We start from the raw sequence: 23,211 nt of genomic DNA on the forward strand, positions 1-23,211 counted from the left end.
AACGCATTACAAACATTTCTGGCCAGATTGTTTTAAATACTTTTTCAAAATCAGAACACTTACACTGCAGAATGGGCAGGATTAGTCAGCGCTGATAAGCCTAATTGAGGGCAGTTAGAGATTTGAATGCAAATACACAGAAGGCCACATTTTAACGATCCTTTTGTAATGGTCAATGGAGAGTTTCCATTATTCCTTGGCAAAGGGAAACAAATCAAAGACACTCTGTTTATTAATGAGCTGCGTATGAACCACTGTCTCGTGGAGCAGAAGCTGAGCATTGAGAGGAAAATGCAGACCTCTGGCATTTTTGGAACAACATAAAAAAGTATTTCAAAGCTATTAAACATTTCCAAGCACGATCAGGAAAGATATACGAGTTGGTGGATTTATTGCAAAGGCACACCTTTCCTGGACTTCAGCTCTCACAGTTGTAGAGGAAGAAAAATGTGTTTTGTTTCTACTGGCTAAACTGAAGCCAGAACAATTCCTCTGTCTCCTTCTGAACCGGCAAACACCTCCTGCAAACTCCCTTAACTCTTCGTTTTGCTAAACGTCTACTGGAAACGAGACAGCAGCAAGGGGGACTATTGTCAGGTGTCCTCTTCCCAGTTGCTGTGAAGAGGGGAGGACATCACCAATTTCGTAAAGCTTTTTGAATGTTCTTGCAGTACAGTAATACACCATAGTGACACATACCAGCTGGTGAAGCAGGGGTGGGATTTCACAAGAGTTGCCACTTTATCTTCTCAGCAAAGGAAGAGCCCCAAGTCCTGATTTTCAGCACAACCTCTGGCATGTTGGGATCTGGCGCCTCGACTGCAAAGAGAAACTGCCACCTGGAAGAGAAGGGGAGACTGGGAGAAGGCACAACAGGAAGAGAGGTGAAGCTGAGATAGAGTGGCAGAAGAAGAGGTTACAGCAGAAAAATTAGTGGTCCAGAAGAAAATTTACCAGACCTTGGACATAAGTCTTTGGGAAGCTTTGATTAACTTCATACCAGCCTCTGCAGAACAAAATGCTGCTGGTGTTTGTCTTTTTATTGTTTCCCATCACCACTCCTCAAGGACATCATGGGAGTGTGCTGTGTTGCTGTCCTTTCCAACAAGTAGCTCAAGTTTTTTTTTTTCTTCACTTAGAAATATTCACCAGCTCAACTTTCTTCTTCTGAATTGACTTTGTTGCAATGTCTTTAAATGGTGACCACAGATAGCTATGCATCATTTCAGCAACTAATTGCTTATTAAACTCCTAGTTTGCGGTGGAAATATATGGAAGACTTCTGCAAAGGCTGATGTTTGTGAGATTAGCTGACTGCTTACTGTTATAAAATTGAGAGCAGTGATTTCAAATTAGCATCCACTGAGCCAACTCTTGCATATCCAGCTATGCACCAAGTAACAGGTCTTAAAGGTCCATGAAGCGTTTAACCATTATGTTGTGTCAGGACGCAGAATGTGCACACAAGCTTCTACCTGCTCAAAGATAATCATAAATATGCTTTATCTGGAAATGAAAGTATAAAGAATGACAGTGTCTGTCATTCATCATAGTGAACAATGCAGGAGAAAATCCATGCATTTATTAGCACCAAAGAGCATTACTCTGTCATTAGGTATAAAAAATATGAACAAGGAAGTAAAGATTTTGTCCACAAATGGTTAACACTGAATAATTAATGTAACTCTTGAGCTTCGGGCAAGCAATAATCTCCTGAACTGAAGGACTAGGTCTGGTTGCAGGAAATAAATCTGCCAAGAACTTCCCAAAGAAGTATTCATAACACAAGTCATTGTCTTGCCCCAGATGGTCAGGCACTGCTGGCACACCTGTATGAAGCAGCACTGCTCATGAGAACATGCAGGGGTTCCACATCTCACAGAGCATCATTACCTTGCCAGTGCCTTGGGACTTCCTCTCTATAGCTTTTCTGATAAACTATGATAAATAAGTAAAGTTTCGCATGTGAGTGAATCAGTGATGTATTTCAACGCCTACATCAGTTCTCATTAGACATACTCCTTCTTGGTACTTGTTTATTAGATTTCCACCGGAATAAAATACTTTCTCATTCTTTTTAATATCCTCTGTATCATTTACTGTCTAGTCGCCCTCAGTGGTTATTTCTTATATTTTCATACATGATCCAAATATTACCTCGCAGAGCTAGATATTTACAGGCAGCTCAGGATTTAAATTGTATAGGTAATGTAGCACTTTTAATTGCATATTTTTCTGAATTTAGATTAAGCTAAATAATGGGATGTCATCCATTTCAAATTCAAATTAGAGTAACTTATTCCACCAACGAGTGAACTTTGTCTTCATAATCTATCTCAGCAAGCAAGCGTGATGTAACATAGAAAGTAGTAACTGAGAGCACTTTTACTAATGAATGTGCCATCAGAAATGCAGCTCCATCTATGACAGCTGGACCACTGAATTTTGATTTTTATTTTTATTAATTGGTAGGACTCTCACAGTAACCTCTGTTAATCAGTGGCTGAGCAGCTCATGGCACGCTGTCAAGAGAACGTGCACAAATGATAACTCTGAGCTCCCATCCAAAGCCATAAATGTAAAAGTGTGCTGTAGCCCAGTAATTGTTGAATTCATTTTCAGCTCACAGTATGGTTTTGTGGCATTCCAGAACACATTTCTGTTCCATGTAGTGATGTTTCCTCCTTCTATATAGTGCACTTTATAAAGGAAATTGTATTGCAAACAATTTGGACTATCTGGAAAATCTGGAAAATTGCAATTTGTGCAATACACACAAAACAAGACATGCTCCCTCTAATCCAATATTCATTTTGCAGAAGTGCAGTCCTCCTTTTCCTTTATCAGTCTTTAACAGGCTGGCAAGAATGATAATCTGAGAGCTCCTATCCTTGAGCAACTTTAATTGAAGATGCTCTGAAGGGATGAACTGTGCTGACACATACTCTGTGTTGAGGTCCTCCCTGGTCACTGGCAATTAAAATCCCATCTGAAATGTTCCATAACACTCTGCGTTCAAGCATGCTAATCCACTTCACAAATATTACAGTGACTCATTATTGAGGACATTTCCAAGATCTGTAAATGTGATCTTCAGGTTCTTGTTTGGGAAACTGAGGCACAGAGAAGTGAAATCCCTTTGGAGCACACAGGACAATGAACTGTTCCTCACATATCCCACCATTTTAGTCATTCTGCCTGGTTTGTGTGAGAGTTTTTTTTTCTCTTCTTTAAAAGGGCTGTATTGTGGAGGTTTGAATGTCGTCAAGAAGAAAGTTTACATTTAAGCTCTGTTAAACATCTGACAAATCCACAAAACCAAGGAAATTCAGACTTAAGGCTGAAAATCCAGACTGACACTTCAGCCTTACTGATACTGCCACAAAACTCCCTGCTTTTGTGCATTAAAGTCAGACCTCTTACTTCACTAAATGCTGTTTTTTTGTAGTTAAATTATAGTAACAAGTGCTCCAGTTTCACTAAAACCCACTACCTACAAGATTTGGATTACTTAAATGTAACCTAAATCCTTTCTGTTGGTGGTGTGTGCGTTTGAAGATAAGTAACAGGGTGAGTAGGCTAATAATGGATTGGAATCTCCTATGGATAGTTCAGCACGTCTAATTTTTTTGAGACTGCTTTTCTAGTTAAATTTAGATGAAAGAGGAAGACACGTTTATTTCTTGTCTGATGGCTTTTTTTTTCCCTCTAAGGTATTATGAGAATTCTGTTGTATAGACTCATACATACAGAGAAGTAAAAAGTGGCAAGCAATTTCTAACACAATTTTAACTTTGATTATACTATGGATGACATTGGCTCACAATAATTAAAGGCAATGTTGCAAGAATTAGCATAAATTTCATCCTCTCACTCACCTTGTTGCAGGTAAGGGACCCAAACATGTATTTATTATTTGTTTACTATGATTTTAATGGTGTTTTGACCACACAGGTCCTACACATATCAATCTTCAAGCAGAAGAAGATCAGCCTCAGCCTCTTCTAGCAGTAGAATATTATCCAGTTACTCTTTCTCCTATTTCCACATGCAGTCAGCCCTATCAGAAGGCACCTAAATTAGACACAACATGTATCACATCAGAAGACTTTTCAGACATTCACAGTTTTCTTACAAGTTAGAGGTTTTCAGCCATCCTTACGGGAGGAGATTCATAAGTGGGTCCTGGTTTGCTCCTTCTGGATTGCTTACAATACTTAACTTTTTCTCTTTCAAGTCCTCTGTATTTGATTTCCAGAAAAAAAAAAGAGAAAGAGATTCTTTGCTATCTCTTCCTGAGGCACTTAAATAGGATGAAGGTTTGAGATGGAAGACATGCATAGGAATTGAGAACAGTTCACCCACTGTACAGCTTTCTGGCTACAGCTGTATTGTTTTGAGCTATGTCTTTGGCACAGCTCTCACCGGGGTTTGTGAATATTCATCACCAACATTTTGTAGGGAAAAATACCAGTGGGGAATGAAGCTTGACAACGCAGATGAAAGTATTCAAATTTGTGAAGCCTAATAAAAGCCTTACAACGCAGCAGATGAATTAGGGTAAATGTTTTTTGTGGGTCCTAGCCCGCCCTCACAAAATACGAATTAGAAAGGATTCATAGGGAGGATTTGTGACAGTCAACATGGAACTTAATGAAGAGAAAATTTTGTTTTATGTAAGACTCTGTAATTCTGGAAACCAGCCCCCAGCTTGGTTACAGCAGTGTAAACACAAACTCCTCTGTGTTTGATGATCCTATGGTAGATATCCAACTTGCTTGTGAGTGCAATAATTTATAGTAGAGGTGGTTCCAGCTGTCAGCCAGCAATTTACCTAAAATGAGAATAACATAACCTGGGTGCCTGCACATAAACATAAAGAAGTCCCAGACTTATATACTGCCCTTCAGCTGCTATTCATTAATACTTTCCTCACTGATATTCATTTTTAAGTCTAGCACGTTTCTTCCTATGCTCAAGGCATTTGCCCACAAAGTCATTTTAATATTCAAGCTACAAAGGTGTTTGCCGTCTTTGACTCAGTTGACATTTACTTGCAAGAAAGTGAACTGAAGTGGCTGGTAATTTCTATAAGAGGTGTTGGCGTTAATTTTCTTGCTGCTATGCCATGTTGCTCCAGTAGATGTTTGTAGATGCCAACATTGCTTAACTTTTTTCTCTTTTCCTTATGTTTGACAGGTTACTTATTGCTTATTGACTGTGGGAGGTTTATTGTGCAATTTTGCTTCCTCAGCTTTGGTATTCAGCAAAAAAATGGTTTTATTTGTCTCATGACAGAGTGCTTATCTGACACTAAGTCTTCTTGTTACAAGTAAAACTTCCAAAGGAATTATTATAACCTTCACTACTTAGCTGTTTGCAAATTGTGTACGCTCTCATTTCTGATTATGTGGAATGGAGAAAATGTGATAATTTGCTGAGTGCACACAACTGTAAATAAAGTTCAGTCTCATCCTCATCTCTTATTCTTGTAGTCAGATGAGAGAAATTACATATATTTCATTAAAAAAATCTATACTCATGAGTTCTAAGATTAATGAGATATATTTTAAATTTATAATACATATGTCATGTGTTGAGTATACTACAGCAAATGTCTTTTCTAAGGTCCACAGTCTGCCAGCTGGATAGGAAACAAAATTATTATAATCTGATACCAAACATAGAATGGCCTGGGTTGAAAAGGACCTCAAAGATCATCCAGTTTCAACCTCTCTGCCATGGGCAGGGTCGCCAACCACTGCCAGACCGGCTGCCCAGAGCCATGTCCAGTCTGGCCTTAAATGCCTCCAGGGATGGGGCATCCACATCCTCGTTAGGCAACCTGTTCCAGTGCATCACCACCCTCTGAGTGAAAAACTTCCTCCTAATATCTAACCTAAACCTCTCTGGTCTCAGTTTAAAATCATTTCCCCTTAACCATGACTGTAAAGAGAAATTTTCATAAGTACGTTAAGATCTAGCTGAAGGTTTGGGTCAATAATTTTCTTTTCATAATATAGCTCATTATTGATACCCTGTTGCACTACTCCTATGAATAGATAGTAACCCACAATTCCATTCAGATTTCTGGAACCCGAAGAAATTCCAGATTATAAACAGAGCTGTCTGATCTGGCTTTTGAGAAACTTACTTTGTAGGAGATGAAACACAGTATCTCCAAACAGAGTGATGTGATATGGAACAGTCAGAAAAGGTATGATGTCTTCCCAGCATCTCTCTTCTTTAAGCTCCCACATTGCATCTATTGTTTCCTGCCAGAAACTAGCACAGAATATATTACCGTGGAATCACCTACAGAAAAAAAAAAAATAATTGAGAAAAGTAATTTCAGCCAAAATACTGCTGTTTGCCTGCCATCAATGTGCAGGTTTATATCCACAGCCTTGTTAATCTCTGTAGCTCAGCAGTTGTACTAATCTGAAGTCTTCCTGTACAAAAATCACAGTGTATTTTGGAAATTATTCTTTCCACCTAATCACCTTTGCAAGAGTACATTTGGTGTTCTGCTGCAAGAAGCAGCTCAAGAAGCTCAAACCTGGCCAAGGTCCTGTTTCATCTCAGTTTGAGAAGAGTGGAGCTTGCCCAGCTTTGGAAATGCCAAAGGAATTTATGCAAGGACTGTGAAACACAGCTAAATCTAGGACGTGATAATACCATGCCTTCATAATCCTAAAACTGAGTGCACGTGGATAGAGAATATTGTCAGTACCTGTGAATAGAGCCAGTTTTGCTTATAATGCCTGGCAGTAGCAAACAATAATAGAAAAAAAGATAACATTAAATCATCTGAAAACACTCCCAGATGCATGCTTTTGGCAGGTGATAGCATTTTCTTGCAACACGATAAAGCAAATTGACAAAATGAATACATAAAGTGTGAAACAAATCTGTAACTATTCATAAGAAAGTCAGCCGAATCTTGTTCAGAGGAACCTTTCCATGTCACACCACATAAAGGCTTCAGTCTTTTCTCAAAATAAAAGAGCTATTGGAACGCAATGAAATTATGGGAGTTTTGTGATCTGTTCACTTCTATCGAAGATTCATATTAGGAGGATGCCTTACTTTGAGAAACAGAAGAAAGCTGACAAATAAGCTGCTGATGTAATAGGCTTGGCTCTATAGTGACTTTGAAAAGGCAGAGAAAATAGTTCTGTAATTGCAGAATGTGATGTGGATATAGAGCTCTCTACTGCCTTCATGAGGTAATTAAATTTTTTTTGCCCAATTATCTTAATCCAAGCCACTAGCATGCAAGCATCCCATCACCTGGCCACATGTCAGAAGCCCACTGCAAACAATATCCTCCATTTCCTCTGCCATTAGGGCACTGAGTACTTTGCACTAAAGAGTAAGCCCAAGCTGTGCAGGTACCTCCATGCCTATGGCTTTCCTTTGTAGTCAGAGGTTTAACCAGTCATTCCTGCCTGCCACAGATTTCCATTGCCATTCAATTTCCATCTCCAGTGTTTGTTTTTGAGGTCCAAAACATTTGTTTGACTGAGAGCAGCTGAGCACTGGGCAGTTGAAATCCTTCTGGACTGTCACGTAGATTTCTTATTTCATACTAATATCCATTGTGTTTGAAGTTTTATGTAACCAGTTTGAAATGGATAATAAGGGAATTTATGTGGCTATGGGCAGTGTTTTTGTTATGGGCTTTGGGTTTTCTTCTGTGCTGATAAAAATGGAATTAACAGGTATTAGCAACTAAATTAGTTGGTAGGTATTAACAACAAAAGAAGCTGTTCAGGCTCATTGAAGTAAATCTAATTCTAGTTACAGGTAAAGGATTTTTTTCAAGAAGTTGTTTATTTGCATTGCTTTTTAGTTATTATTTCTTAAAACATTCATTCTTCTCAATCATGAGCCAGCAAACTTTGACAGCCTATTTGTCTTAGACTATTGCTCTTGGAGAAGAAACCCATGCTATCTTCTCATTTACTCTCAGACAATGTGTCTAATCCCTGGAGGACTTCTAATTCAACATCAAGAACAGCATAATTTCACATGTCTCTGGAGAAAATGGTCTTACAGAACACCAGCTGTAGAAAAGTAGACATTTGGGCTCTTCACACCTGTGTAATTAGTGCTCAGCTCAATTCCTTACAAATTATGAAAACCAGTGAACTTATATGGCACAAGATGCTCTACTGGTAGTTTCCTACCTAGGCACAGAAACTATTTTTTTCCAAAAATTCAACTTATCACATTCAAGATTATAGGTAGATTAATTATTTGGCTGCATCATTTCTTCTAGCCTCCTATCCAACACACCATTAATGAAACTGAGACCATCTTAAAATGTACTGTAGTACAGCCAAAAACTGGGGGTGTCAGTTCAGATTTTTCTTTCAAGCTTTTAAACATCTCTACTAATAGCTAAAATATTTCTGAAACTGTCTGACCTTTATTTGAGGCTCTATTTGAAAAAGGCTTCTTTTCTTTTGGGAAACTGCCTCCACTGCATGATTTCCAAGCCTCTGGGCAACTTCAGTATCAAATACAGATTTGTTACAACTATTTCTAAGATAATTTTATGAGTGAGTGATGAGAGAAAATTAGCCTTAATGGCCAAAGAAAATGGTAAATATATATATATATACAAAAACTTTTCCTGCAATATCTATCTTATAATCCAAATATAAGTTTTTTGATACAGACATCCAGCTTTGCACAGTTTCTGCTATGGAAACCAAAGCAGTTCAATAGGGAGGTCTTGAGAGTTGCAAGACATAAGTAATTGGGTTATGAACCCCCAGAAAGATTATTACCTTCTTTTCTACAATTTGTATTTCAGCTATGGTATCATGGAAATATATGTCTATGCTAGATGAGAATTTTGATTAAAATAGACAGAACATTCATGAATGTTCTTCATCTATATATTTATCTTAAGACCAACAGAAATTAAATGTCAAATTTTAATATGTATGAATTCTTTATAGTACAGTACATTTGATTCAAACTAATACAATTATATAACAATTCAGTGAATTATTCTGATAGTACATTGACAAATTTATTGTTGTTACTACTTAAACATGCAGCAGTGAAAACTTGAACTGCCATTAGAGTTAATGAGATTTCGATAACTGAGCCTGATGATGGTGAAAGCAACTGGGACTCTTAACTGTGGGACAATCAGCCTAGAAGCTTGCTGTGTAAACCATTATCTTATATTACTTGAGCATGGACAAGTTTTGAAGTTACAGTATCTTTTTGTTGTTATTGTTGTTTCATCTTTAAACTCTGTAGTTTGGAGTACTGTACTTACAGAAATTTATAACCTTAACTTACTGTCTGGTGGTCTGAAACACTAATAACAACTATCATTGGAACCGGAAGAAAATAGGTATAATACCTAAATTGGAGAGAGCCATAAGAAAGTTTGCCTGAATAAAAGAAAATGAACATAAATAGAATAATGAATAAACAAGTCAATAAAAAGAAGCATTACAAAGCAAAGCACTTTGCCTGAAAATGTCTTTTAAAACCAAACCAGGACAAAAGAATCAGCATCATTTTATAGATAGCAATCTGAAAAGATTGTAAGGAACATCAGGTGATGAACCAAGCCATTTTCACACGACGAGGCTGCTCTGTTCTTAAGCAATGAGTCAACACTTGAAATTTAACTTTAAAATTTGTTAAATGGTTCAAATACACAAGTCCATTAGATCCTGCCTGAGCTAACTCCAAATACGTATTCCCATTATCTGAATGACTATATTAGGTTTAACATGATACGTCCATCCTTTCCATTCATTTTAGACCAGTTTCAAATACTCTTGGTTATTGGTATTTAGGTATTCTTCTGTATTCAGCTTGCCCCTGCTCTCTCTTCCATTAAAAAAATCACGAATAAGCTATAAAAAATATGATCAGAAACTCTCTTCATCACATACTCTTCCAATACACTTTCTTCCCTGTGGCAATTTTCAGCCTCTGCGTAGCAATGTTTCAAGCATTACTCTGTTCCAAGTGTTTATCTACTAATTTTTAATAAATGTAGTACCCGTTTAATAAAGCAATAACCGGTGACAATCTTTGGTTGATCTAAAAAACAGGCCTCTGTAAACCTCGTTAGCTTCTCTCCCAGGAAATCTAGGAGCTGGCACCCGCATTAGGAGCAGCTGTTCTCACAAGTCTTACAGATGGCTGCAGAAAAGGAAATCAAAACCCCGCTGCACTCAGACCTTTAATGAAAACTGTAGAAAATCCCGAGCTAGTTGAAATCATCTCCAGGACCAACTTGCCTTTTGTATGGATCCTGCATGCGATGGCTGAGGGCATCACCAGAAGGACCACAGCAGTGGGAGGGCTTCTGACCATTCTTCCTCTTACCTTCATACCTGCACGTACCAGCAGCATCTATATAAATGTTTCTTATCTCTCCATCGATACGTACATTTATATTTACAACATTTGCAAAATAGTTTTTAGTATAAACATACACATATACTTATAGAAATAGTATATATATACATAGAGAGAGAATGGTTCTAAGTACTCTGAGCATGCACATTGAGATTAAACATCTAAAAAAAGGACACCTAACAAGAAAAGTTGGTTTAGAAAAATAAAATTCAACAGTGAAATGGTTTAACAGCATAGCAGCAGGTTGGGTAGAGGGGCACAAGCTTGAAACACTGCTGGAAGTTAAATGATGCTAAAGGAAGTGCAGCAGGTGGAAGTTTTGCAATGCAGTTTTCAATGCTGTGGAACAAGAGATGCTGGCCTACTGATATCAGCAAGGTCTGAAAGCGTTTTGCATGCATGGTAACTGCAGAGAGTGCTTGATTTATAGGGTCCCTGTGATGTATTTAAATGTCAAAAATACATAATTTATGAATTCATCTGTTTAGAGATCTATTCTTTTCTAGATTATGTATACTAAAATGACTATATTCCATGTAATTCTGCTCAATTTCCAGCAGATTACTCATTTGAAAAGAGCTGAGAAACTAAGTGTCTGCTGTTCATTTTGCACACAGAACAGATGTCTACAATGTGCTTTTGCACATCTTAACATCAAAATTTGGATTTGTCATCAATGATTGATCATCTCACTGCTGCTCTCCAAATGTGCCTCTGTTACTTACGCTTCTGGCTTTTTTTATTATTATTATTTTTTATTTTTAATAGTGGCCTTGAAACTTGTGAACCTTTATCCGGTGAGATAATCCACTTAATGACTTTCTCCTCCAAGCAGGCAAAAGAACAAGAGCTCTTCCTTGGTCCTCCCAGCTGTCTGCCTGCAACGGTGAAGTGAAGAAAAAACAATCCCACCCTGTCATCGAGGGTCTCTCCATGCCCTCAAGGACCCTGTAAGAGGAAAAAAGCCATTTCTCCCTTTATCCATGACACTTAGCACTGATTAACTCAGCCATGAATCATATCATGGTAGCAAGTAGTGCGAGTTTCCCAGCTTATGTGTAAAACACCCATGTTACATTATTGCTTGCTAGGAATATAGAGCTGTGCTATTACTGATTGTCTATAATGGTCAAGAAGAAACATTCTGTTTGCCCATCTTACACAGTTTTTAAACTACTTATCACCCTGTCCAAATTCTTGAATCTTCATTATGCTCCAGGTGGGAAAATGAATATTCAAGCAATAGTATTCAGATTTTTTTTTATAAGTAATTTTGGTGATTTTGGTGCCAAACCTATGAAATAGAAGATTCTATATTTCATTTTAGAAGTACCTGACTGAACTGGCACAATATATGAGTTTTTCAAGCAGCTATAGCATACGGTTGCCTAAAATGACCATTGCAAATCAAAGTCCCCAACAGGGAACACAATTGTCGCTTTATTCTCTGAAAATGGCTTAAAATATACAAACACAACTGAATTTTAAAGGGTTGTTCAACGTGATATTGGGCTCAGAGGCAAACTGGCTGCCAAAGTAGTCAACTGAAGGTCTTTCTATTTTCAGAGAATCTATTTGCATGTAATACTAATAGTTGATCCTATCTTCAACATCCAGCCCCTTGGAAATACAGAATACTCTCATTACCAACACAGTGTACTTGAGTATTTCTAAATGCTTTGCAAGCCAAACAATGCATTACCTAGATTCCCATTACAAGAAGCCAAGAGCAAGGAATTTTCTTGCAATCTGATTGGGAGTGTTGCAATTAGCCAAAGCAAACCCAGATGGCTGCGCAACAGTGCAGCTCCTGGCACTCCTCTGACAGGTCCCAAGTTTTCTTGCAGTCTGGATGCAAGACCTTGGTACAGCTGAAGGATTAATCATTGCCTACGGTGAAGGCAAGGCTACAGCCATCTCCCTGCTACTTCTCAAATGAAAAATATAGACAACAAATAAAATACAGCCTTTATTTTTGTCATCACCAGGTTTCTTCTCCTAGATGTGAAATAATACAGTTAACAACTTCAAATTTCCATTAGAAACTATCTCGACACCTCCCAAATGCCAGGATGCTGATGACACAATGATATTTCATAGGTATTCAGCACTTCAAAGGTTTGAAAATATTTTCTTCCTTACCTGGGCACCTATGCCACCCATTAAAACTGAGATCTCCAAAACCAAATAGACACAAGCTTAGTGTGGATATGAGCTAAATTACTTGAGATGATAAAAGAAATCCTGTTGAAAAGTAGATAATTAAACCTAAATCCCACAAGGATAGATTACCACCCCAAACATTAGAAAGTTCTTCCACTTAAAAATAGACAAAATAATAAATTGGACTCACAAAACTATTCCACTTCTGTGGGATGAAAATACACAGCTGTATTTAACTGAGCCCTTACAAGATCATTAAGCTGTCTTACAATTATTAGTTTGTGGGTGATGTTTGTGTTTTAGTAGCTTGCATAATCTTAATAAATATATTCAAGAATACTGAACCTATGAGCCAAAGCACTGTTCTCAGTTATAAAGAGCATGTTACTGCCATCTGGGTGCAGGAGATATATTGCAAGGTTCACCAGCAGATTTTTATAGAAAATCTTGCATATGAAGATATTGTAACTCCCATGTGCACACACTGCAGATATCTCATCCAGTTGTTCTTCACAGGGTTAAATTGGCTATAAACTTGGCAATAAACACAGCATCTCTCATCTTCAGGAATTAGAAGAGAAACAAGGAGATTAAGCAATGTAGAGTGCTTGTATCAAATTTTGCATTATTCAATCAGTCTGGCAATTGAAAAGGTGCAGTGTATGGTTTAACGCTAATAGGTCTGAGTGGAAGAGGAAAACAATCTCATTACTGGAAGGTCCCGTCATATACTGCCCACTTATTTTATTCTTCTCTTGGAAATGAGAGGAGAATTTGCTATATTTTGAAAAACAAATGCTCTTCACAGTTTAAAGCAATCCCTTCCCTACAAAAATGAGCCATGTTTGTCTGTACAATGCAATTTCACATTTCATTTATCTTATAGTAAAAATTCATCTACATGTACATATTTGCATGCATATAAATGTGCTAAAATTATACAAAATTCAGTTTAATGGATATTCATTAAAAACAACACCACCATCAAATGGAAAATTTTATAAGGCAAAGGTTGTAATGACTCAGGTAGAATAAGCCAACAAGTCAAGTGGCCAATAGATGCCAATAATAATAATTAAAAAAATTAAATAGCCTTCTCATTAAACTTTCATACAATAATCTCCCAGTCTCCAGCAGACCTTGTGGGTCAGATTACCTGAACAAGCTGCATCTAACATCAATGGACAGATTTCACTGATTATAAGACAAAAATAATCTGATTTTTGTTTACAAGGCTTTTAATCCATATGGGTTATTTCATAGAATCATAAAGGTTGGAAAAGACCTCCAAGATAACCAAGTCCAACCATCCACCTACCACCAATATTGCCCATTAAACGATGTCCCTAAGTACAATATCTACACATTTCATGAACACCTCCAGGGGCAGCAACTCCACCACCTCCCTAGGCAGCCTATCCCAGTGTCTAATCACTCTTTCTGAGAAGATTTTTCCCTATTCACATTTTTTAAAACTTTTTCTTTCTTTCTTTCTTTTTTAAGGTATGAAAAACAACACAATTGGGATATAAGTTAGGCTAAGCACCATCTCAAAGTATGAAGCAATAACTCAGGTGAAGAAGAAAAGCACTCAGCTGGGGAGCACACTGAAGCCATCTGACGTATCGCTGCTGTCGTCCAATCTCCCTGATGCTGCAGGAAAAGCTACTGTTAGTGAGGGTCATCAAGGTACACAACAGCAGAGATCACCTGCACACAATTTACTGCCCTTTTACCACAGCGAGAACATTCTATGCCTACGGAGTTTAATACCAGTGGAACTTGACACTGTTCCTTTGGGACATCTACCGCTGCCCTTACAGACACATGGTGCTGTCAGGGCTCATGAAGATCCATGTCAAGGTCCTGTGATAATTTTTTATTATGATAGGTATTGTGCAACTATTTTTAGTTTGAAATCTGTCACAGAGTCATTCACCTGCAGGAAGAAAATGGTCTAAATATAGTACAACCTAGATAGTTTTAAAACCACTCATTTTTCGAGTTATCCAAGCCCCTAAAATAACTTCTTTCAGATATAAAATGGGGTGTATATTCCACATTCTGAAGATAATAGAGAAGTGGCTGAACCAAATATGTAGACCTTTCCCAAAAGTTCATTTCTGAATTAAAACTAAGAATGAGATTCTACATAATACAAGGATATTTTTAAGTTACCTAGAATTGGAAAAGATTTATAATATTAGGACTTCTGTCAAATTTTAAAGAATAGAAAAGACAGCAAGTTTGCACTTCTGACTGTAGAAGACACCAATTTATCTCTCAGATTATCCTAAAGCACATCAATAATTATATTTGGGAATTAGGTTTTATTTGTGACACCAAAAGTAATTGTTCCATGCAAACAGAACCCTTGCCATTCATTTTTAATAATGAATGCACTGCTCTGGAGGGAAAAAGGCTTCCCTCACAGATTTGGAAACTAAATTGTCTTCATGGTTTCCCCAGGAAATTCGGAGCCTGATCTCCCTGGGCAAGTGGAGCAGGGCAGAGTGCAGTGTCAATGCCTTGTTACCAGCATGGATAAAGAACTTCTCACATTAATTATCATTTAGAAAACATTACCATAGTATAGAACTGGGAGATTGTGAGGACCCCCTGAGTCTCTAGCACCGCCCATAACAATACTATCCATACAAAATTAGACTGTTTGAACTTTGGCAGTTCCCAGTGCCTGCTGGTGGAAGCTCAACCACACTGGACACCATTGGGCACAGGGCTCACTGGGGTGGTGCTGAGTGAGAAACATGCCAAAGAAACCATCCCCGATACAAACAGGAATATTTTGTTCAGATCAAGGGATAATGAACACCACAAGGCAATCTTGGCTCTACCAAAAAACCTGCCTTAGATCATTCAAAGCCATAAAGAACAGCATGGCTTCATCTGACCTCAAAAAAACAAAGCTTTTTCTTTCAAGGTTGTCAGCACATTCCCATCCTGCTGTTTATGTCTTCCAGGGCTCTATAAACATGGTTTGAACTCCACAGACCAGCTGTCTGCTCCCTTCTCTTTGCATAACTCTGAAATTCTCCTTACTGCTAAATATCGCAGGAGGCAGCACCTCCTCTGCCCATAAGAAATTCATTTATGGGTCTCTCATGCCACTTTTTGGGAGAGGTTTCCAAGTGACATCCTCCCCAAATGCCAAAAGCCCAATCTGTGTTGGATCATTTTAAGCCATAAAATTATCCTGATGTTCTGATTGGTAGCACAGAAGATACACTAAACATCTGGAGGTGAATGTTAGATCTGAGCCCTAATTTTCTAGAAAGACAACATTTACCTGATTATTATAGCTTAACTAGCCTTATAGATTCCATTAAATGTATTCCATACATTTAATTTTTTAAAGGGTTCAAATCAATTAAATAAGTAATACTTCTATTGCTTCTGGAACTTTGTGCTGGTATTTTAAGCATAAGAGAATGAATCCATTGGGATGCTCTGTCCATCCACTGGTGTGGTCTTGTGCTGCTGCCTGCCCAGAACTCCCAGTTGGCTCTGTTTTCCTTCTGACACTACTTAGTCAAAGCTTTCACATTCTCTCACTCTTATTTTTCTCCTCCAAAAGAGAATTTCTTTCCAGTGCTGTTAATTCCCTCTCTCAAATGGCCCCAGTCATCATTCATCTCTTTCTTTCCCAGCCCATTCCTTCCCAGCAGCGTTGGCAATACCTTAGCCCCCAGAAGGGACTTCTGCCTGTGACCAGCTAGCTCTGCTTTATTCTGATTTCCCTCCAAGCCCTGAGCATTAAGCTCTAATGAAAATTTGGAATGAGACCGATCTGAATACAGCACTGTAGTGAAGAATTCAAATATAACCTTTCATTCAGAGAACCTATTTCATCCTGTACTCCCTTCTTTTTTAATAGTGCCACAACTCTCAGGCAGGTGCCATGCTTGGTTATCGTTGCCAGAGGAAGTGAGACTAGTCCCCTTCCTATCTCATATTGCAGTGTCAAACAGCATTTATCAGGGTTTGTCTTACAAGGACATTTTTTTTCTTTTTTTTGCAGGTGCTGCCACAGTGCCAGCATTAGATTTAACATCAGTTTTCTAGCAATAAAGCCAATGAATCTAAGAAACTGAGGATGTACTTTGCATTATCCCTGATTTGCCAGTCAGCACTTTACAAAGCCCAGATACTTCTGTATCAGCATGGCACGGCTATACTAACACAAAATAATTTTCTTATGAATTGAATATTATTTGAAGGCATAAGTTTTGAAATGATGTAACACAATGCTGCAGTTTGTACATTAAGTTTAAAATAATTATTAGTAATTGGCCAAGGATGGTTTTTCACTTTATATCTTTCAGTTTAGACTTGAGTTGCATCACCAGTCCTATGTACAATGTGCATACACTTATACACATACAGCAGAACAAAAGAACTATAATTTATATAGAAACTTATTTAAGAGTGTCACAATTGAAATATCAAGTGTAACTAAATCAGATTTTGCACACTGCTGAGAGCGTGAATCTTTCTGTGCCTTCAGAATGGTGAAAATAGTATTTTTGGTATATTCTTGCCTTGTTCAAGAGCACAAAATATTACGTGGCACCTAACTTCTTCTGATATTTCCAGAGTGTGCTCTGACTGAGTATTTTGACAACGTTAGATGGCTTTTTAGGTTCTTGGAGGGGTTTAATTCACTGCATCTGTCCACTGTGATTTTCCCCTCACAATGTAATGTCCTTCTGCACAACAGCTCCTGCCTAAAGTTATTTTAAGGATAACTGTGCAGCAGATATTTTTCTTACTGAGCCTTGCAGATAGACCTTGTGTCTAACAAATAGAGCTACTGCCTTGAGAGAAGTGCATTGGAACAAATAGGTAACCAATTTTATTCATATTTGCTTTCATATGTAACAATCATACTTACTTCAACAAGCAAATGTCATATCATTGAATTCAGATGGATAGTAAGACAGATCTTGCTCTTACGTGTTACTCAACTGGTTGTACAGCAAGAAAAATACTGCCAAAAAACTATATGCTAAATAAATTATCCAGCAAAACACTTACTAGCATGTGACCAATTCATAAATCTACATAGAAGAAAGTGTGCTTATTTAGAAGAGAGAGAGATGCAGGCTACAAAGAGGGCCTGAGAATGAGCTTTCATTTCATATATTGTAGCAAACTGACCAACAATTAACTGCCTACAGAAACTCATAATTGTCTGAAAATAACGCCAATATAAGTTTGGAAAGATATCCAGTTAAACCATGAGTAATAGGAACAAGAAAATGATGCACCTCTTCTGACAGCCAATAATTTTTTTCATTATTATTATTACTTTTATTTTATTTTTTTACTGCTAGAGGGGCTGTTTTGCTCAAGACTCTATCTAGTTCTCTATCACCTGATCAAAGTCTTCTGTCTAAAGGAGAATTTTTACATCACTGCTGCCTTTTCACTCATGTGCATATATATTTTTTGTATTTTAATTCCTTACTAACATGAATAACCCTTTATTTTGAATTCAGTATTTAAGCAAGAATTCAAAAAATTACCAAAATGCAGCTACACTCAAACACGTAGGCACTGCAAATATTCAGAAAACATTAGGAAAAACAAGCTAGCTGTTTCTCTTGGCACATTGCTCCCCTCCTGTCTCTGAAAACAAACAATTCACTTTTCAAGACTAGCTGTTATCCCTAACTGAGGGTGGGGACTTGAGTTTATTCCCTTGTCTATCAATCATTATTTCCACAGACACACTTGGACCTAGCAATTTGGGCTCTTTGGAGGCAGGAGCTGTAGTAATCACTGAACAGAAACCTTCCTTAAAAGACTATTTCTGTGGAACAGAAGAAAGTCACTGCAAACACATTAAAAAAAAAAAAAAAAAAAACCAACAAAAAAGAACAATTCAACAAACTACGTACATACCTAGTTAAGAAGGTACTTATTCAGAGAAACCATTTAAATCTCATGTCCTGTAGATTCTTCATATAACAGCTTCTAAATCTGGTTCATTGCTGGAGTTGGCAGCTCTGATGTGGGCTGTCAAGTCTCTTGCTTACTTAACTTTCTGAAAAGTAAGGGTATTATTTCAACCTGCCTTGCATCTTTGAGTTTTAGCCAAACCCAAAAGTTAGACAAAACTCTATGCAATCACCTGCCAACAAGGTTTTCCATAGCATAACAATGCTCATCAGAGTCACTGCTTCTTGGAAATATTACTACTTCAGATCAGTTTTGATTGTAATTACGTTATTAACTGCAATCACAGGGTACAGTGACAGTAAACTACAGCAATATGGTCATATATAAATCCATCATAATAGGTTTAATATGTATATACATTTAATTATACTGAGATTTATCAGGAGTTCAGAATCATTTTAGCTATTTTATTTTAAAGCTGATAGGAATAAGGCTTAATCTCAGAACTAATGCCAAAATCTGGTATCTGTTATGGTTTTGGACATGTTATAGAAGGGAACAAAATCAGAACTATAGTACAATTTCAAGTGTAACAACCATGGAATTATTGTTAATGCTTCACAGTATTTACCAAGCTTGAACTAAGGCAAATGCATTAATTTTCACAACTGCAATTTACTGCCCCAGAATCAACAACCTTACAATAGGCATTTTGTTATATTTCCTTGTGCATATTAATGATTTTTACAAAACTATTATGTTGGCTTGATTTTTGTTTCTCTGGAAGCCATCTCCAGAAGTGCTGCAAGGAAGAGCCATGGGGAGGAGGAAGGCGTCTGTCTGTTTCATTAGTAGTCTACATTTAATCTAATTCTTTTGACTCATCTGCTTGCTTCGCTTTCAGGCAGTCAGTCATTTGCTGTTGTCACTGCCAGCATACTGCTGGTCAATGGCAAATACTTCAAGATTCATTAGAGAGACCTAGCTGATTAACTTGGGAGGCTTTGCAAGGAAGACAACAGCCTTTTTTGCCTTTCAAGATCCACCACCTCAATTGCTATTTCGGAATCTAAATCCTGAACATTTATACGAAATTCAAAGTATGATGCTTTTCATGTGATTTCCTCAAAGGATACAGGAGTATTTCTCTGTCCACAGCATAATAATCATTTGAATCACATCTCTGCCATTCCCACTATGAAAATGCTTCAGAAATGAATGATGAGCAGATGTCATATTATTTTCTCAGTTGGAGATTCTTGGATTTGATTTGTCACTTGTTGAAGGGTGGCAAAATAACAAAACCCTTTTGTGCTCCAGTGAATAGTCTGTAAAGTTTGAATGTTCTCTGATAGCATTTGTTTAAAAGTTATCAGTAAATATAATAAGGGCTTACATCACGTAGATCATGGTTTTTTGTTGTTGTTGTTGCTTAATCACAAATATTACAGTCACCAATGACCTTATTGCTTTGATTTTGCTGCCACAATCTGCCTGCAACATCGCCGCTGGCTGCATCCAAGTACCCTCCTCTCCTGACTGCTCCCACCATCCAGCCTGCCCTCCAAGACATGCTTTCCCTATTGACTCTCCAGTGTTTGGAGACAAACCTATAGCCTGAAAACACAGATGATGCTCTGACAGGTCATGCCTTCTTTGCATAAGTTCTTTGGTGCTACCTGGGAGAGCAATACAGTTACATCCATTTTTGATATCACCGTTACTTATTTCATACACTGTTTCAGGATGCACTTTTTTAAATTCAATTTTTTGTTTTTGTTATACTTTTATGCACAATTTGTTGCAACATTATCAACAGACCGCAGTTTGACAGTCCCATTTTCCTGAGTTATGCAAGCAACTGCCAGAGATTTTGCTGCGATTCCACGTGATATATGGGTCAGTGCCTCCAGTTCTCAACACCAACCAGCCCATCTATCAACAGCTTAAATGACCTGTTAGTAAAATAACTAATGCACAGTGAGATTTATCTGAAAAAAAATTACGTATCGTAAAGATGAGAAATCTAGAAACCATTATTCCTGCAAGAGACAACAGAAATGCTCAAATTGCAGAACTATCGTCCGTCTGCATTACACATTTTCTTACCATAAGCCTCATAGGACACAACTAACAAGTTTTTGTAAGTTAATTCCCAAGTAGCACAATTTTGTTGTGAGTTTGAGAATGGCCCTTGTTTAGGTTGTTCTAGCACCTCCAACACAGCAACCAGATTAGGGGGTTCATTGTTGGAAGTGCTCTAACTTTAAGCAAAAAGTTTCCAAATCCTTGACACAGTATTAGTCACTTATCCAGGCTTTGCTGCTATCGGAGCAGATGTCTAAAGCACTAAATCCATGTGGGGAGCCCTTAGAAGTTTGTATTGTTTCTACTGCCTAAGGGGTAGATATTTAAATTTTCTTAATATAGAGCCAACTCAGCCCTTATCACAGTTACACAAAGCCATCACATAATTCAATAGAAAAATTGTCTGAGTCTAATTAATCCCATAAAATGACAAATTATAGTATATTTTTAAAGAAATCTATGCTCAGTAGATAGCCAAATGGCTACAAACCACATTAGACTGAATGAATCAGATACCATCTGTGATAGAAAGCCTGCTGAAAAATAGTCTAGAAGCAAAGCATATTGAACGGAACAAAACATACCATATAACAGATTTATAGTCTTAATCCACACAGAAAATCTGCTAAAATAGATCAGCTCTGTCACATAACACTGCTTTCATCTAGTGTCCAGGAGCACCACACCACTTTGACTCATTTAGCAGATCAGTTACATGCTATTCCTGATTTCATGCAGCGATGATTAAGGATGAAAAATATCTCAGACAGTTGGCAACTGCAATAAATCAAAAAGCTTTGCTCAATTTTGCTTTACATATTTTCACTGGATTTTTTTTTTAAATATGATTGAATTAGTGATGTACAATAATTGTTTTCTGGGAAGAATTTGCTATGACTACTTTGGGTCTTCAGATTTCATAAGCACTTTAAGACAGGAATGTAAATTAAGCCTCAATAGGCTGTTACGTACCCGCTGTCAGGAGATGTTGCATGTACACTAGTTTCTATTAAGACTTTTGTTTTTGAGAATGGGCCAAAGTTGTAAGCCAAGAAGTGGTGAGATTAACTATATTAATCAGATGAGATTTGGCACAATTACCTGCACTACTTAAGGTATTTCATATATTCTGTTCCAGCCTGTGCATCATGGATTTTCAACAAATATAGGAAACATCCGCTGGTTTGAGGATTATAGACTGTTTTCTAAATTTATAGTGCTTGGGTAGCAAATTGAGTCACCAAGACCTGACTTTGAACTTAAACCAAAGCTTCAACTGTCCCTCAAGTATGAATACATAAAGCCACCCCAATAAGCACTATCAGTATTATTGTCTGTCTGCCCAGGCCAAACACTTCCTGCTAACCCACACAGCAGCGAGATGCTGAGCAGGAAGGCAGCATTAGCCAGTTTCAAGTTTTCTTTTGTTTGCCATATGCCATAAGGCAGTAGAAAAACAAAGGTTATTCTGAATTTGGGCCAAACATGTTGATGAGCTGTCCTCTTATCAGCAGAGGAGCAGAAATGTGGTTATGCAGTTATAGAGTTGCTGCGTATATGGCTGTCAGTAGCACCATTACTACACCATTACTGTACCTTGAGTTCTCTCCACAGTGTGCACTTAAAGGATGCTCCCTGATTCAGATCAACTTCAACATCGGCACTGACAATCGTATGGAATAAAATACACAGAGCAATGTTTGTACACTATTTCTGGTGGCAAACAAACTGTAATATCCACAACAGTCTGCAAAACCAGATCCTGGGAAACCTTCTGTCTCACTATTTAACCTGATCACTTCAGAGACTGTAAAATCAGAAGCCTGTGAAGTCTCATGCCTGTGTAGTTTCATTTATTTAGAGATTAATCACAGTCTGAAGGAAGGAACAAGAGTCCATTCCCACAAGAACTGACTTAAATTCTACTGCCTTAAATTTACTTTGTTGCAGTCTTTCCTTTTAATAAAGTACTCCCAGTGATTTAGGCGTGACTGGTGGTAGTAAGAGAGATTTATTATTATTATTTTACTTTTATCAAATTAAAGGACATCTGGGGACAGAAAAGGTCTTTCTTATATAGCTGTCAGAAAACTTGAGTTTTCATTTGTGTGTGCGTCTATTTAGCAAACGCACTGAAAGGAACCATAATGGTATGAACTAACTAAAATACTTCAATTTATTTACTAAATATTCTTCAAAAAACATTAATAACAAATGCTGTAAACAAAAAAAGCTGTGCTAGCGCATCATTAGATTTGCTTTCTTGTATGCTTTATTCTTTTCCCATCTCTGCACTCTGCTGTTTTTCGTCTGATTAATTCACTGGATGAAGAAACATCCTTCATCTGCTTTTGTGCACGCTTCTGGGTGAAGACCTTCAGAGATCTCATGCTAAATCCATGCTACCTACAGGGCACTTTTTCCAGTGCTTGGGCTAAATCCACAAAACGTTCATATCCCTCTGTCTCAGAAGTGAATCAATGTGTAACCCTGACTCCTTAAACTCATGCCATAAGAAATTACATTGCACCAAAATATTTAAGCAGAGCTCATCTTTTTTCATAGGAGACATTTCAAATACAGCTGTCCTCTCTCATTTCCTGAAGTTACAGAAATCCATCAAAACTCTCACTT

The 23,211-nt window shown here is 37.5% G+C and overlaps 1 long non-coding RNA gene across 3 annotated transcripts in view; it reads right to left on the reverse strand.

The window, feature by feature from the left end:
• LOC101749407 overlaps positions 1-23,211 on the reverse strand; it is a 229,987-nt gene that overhangs the window by 193,176 nt on the left and 13,600 nt on the right. For 2 of the 3 annotated variants that reach the window (XR_005862476.2, XR_005862475.2), the window contains exons 3-6: positions 18,493-18,634; positions 11,193-11,352; positions 6,155-10,379; positions 700-4,834 (exon numbers count right to left, since the gene is read on the reverse strand). This is a non-coding gene — a long non-coding RNA (uncharacterized LOC101749407). The remainder of the gene's footprint in view (positions 1-699; positions 4,835-6,154; positions 10,380-11,192; positions 11,353-18,492; positions 18,635-23,211) is intronic. The other variant, XR_005862474.2, reaches the window with a different exon arrangement.

The sequence above is a fragment of the Gallus gallus genome, chromosome 9 (genome assembly GCF_016699485.2).
Source record: "Gallus gallus isolate bGalGal1 chromosome 9, bGalGal1.mat.broiler.GRCg7b, whole genome shotgun sequence".
NCBI classification, from domain to species: Eukaryota; Metazoa; Chordata; class Aves; order Galliformes; family Phasianidae; genus Gallus; species Gallus gallus.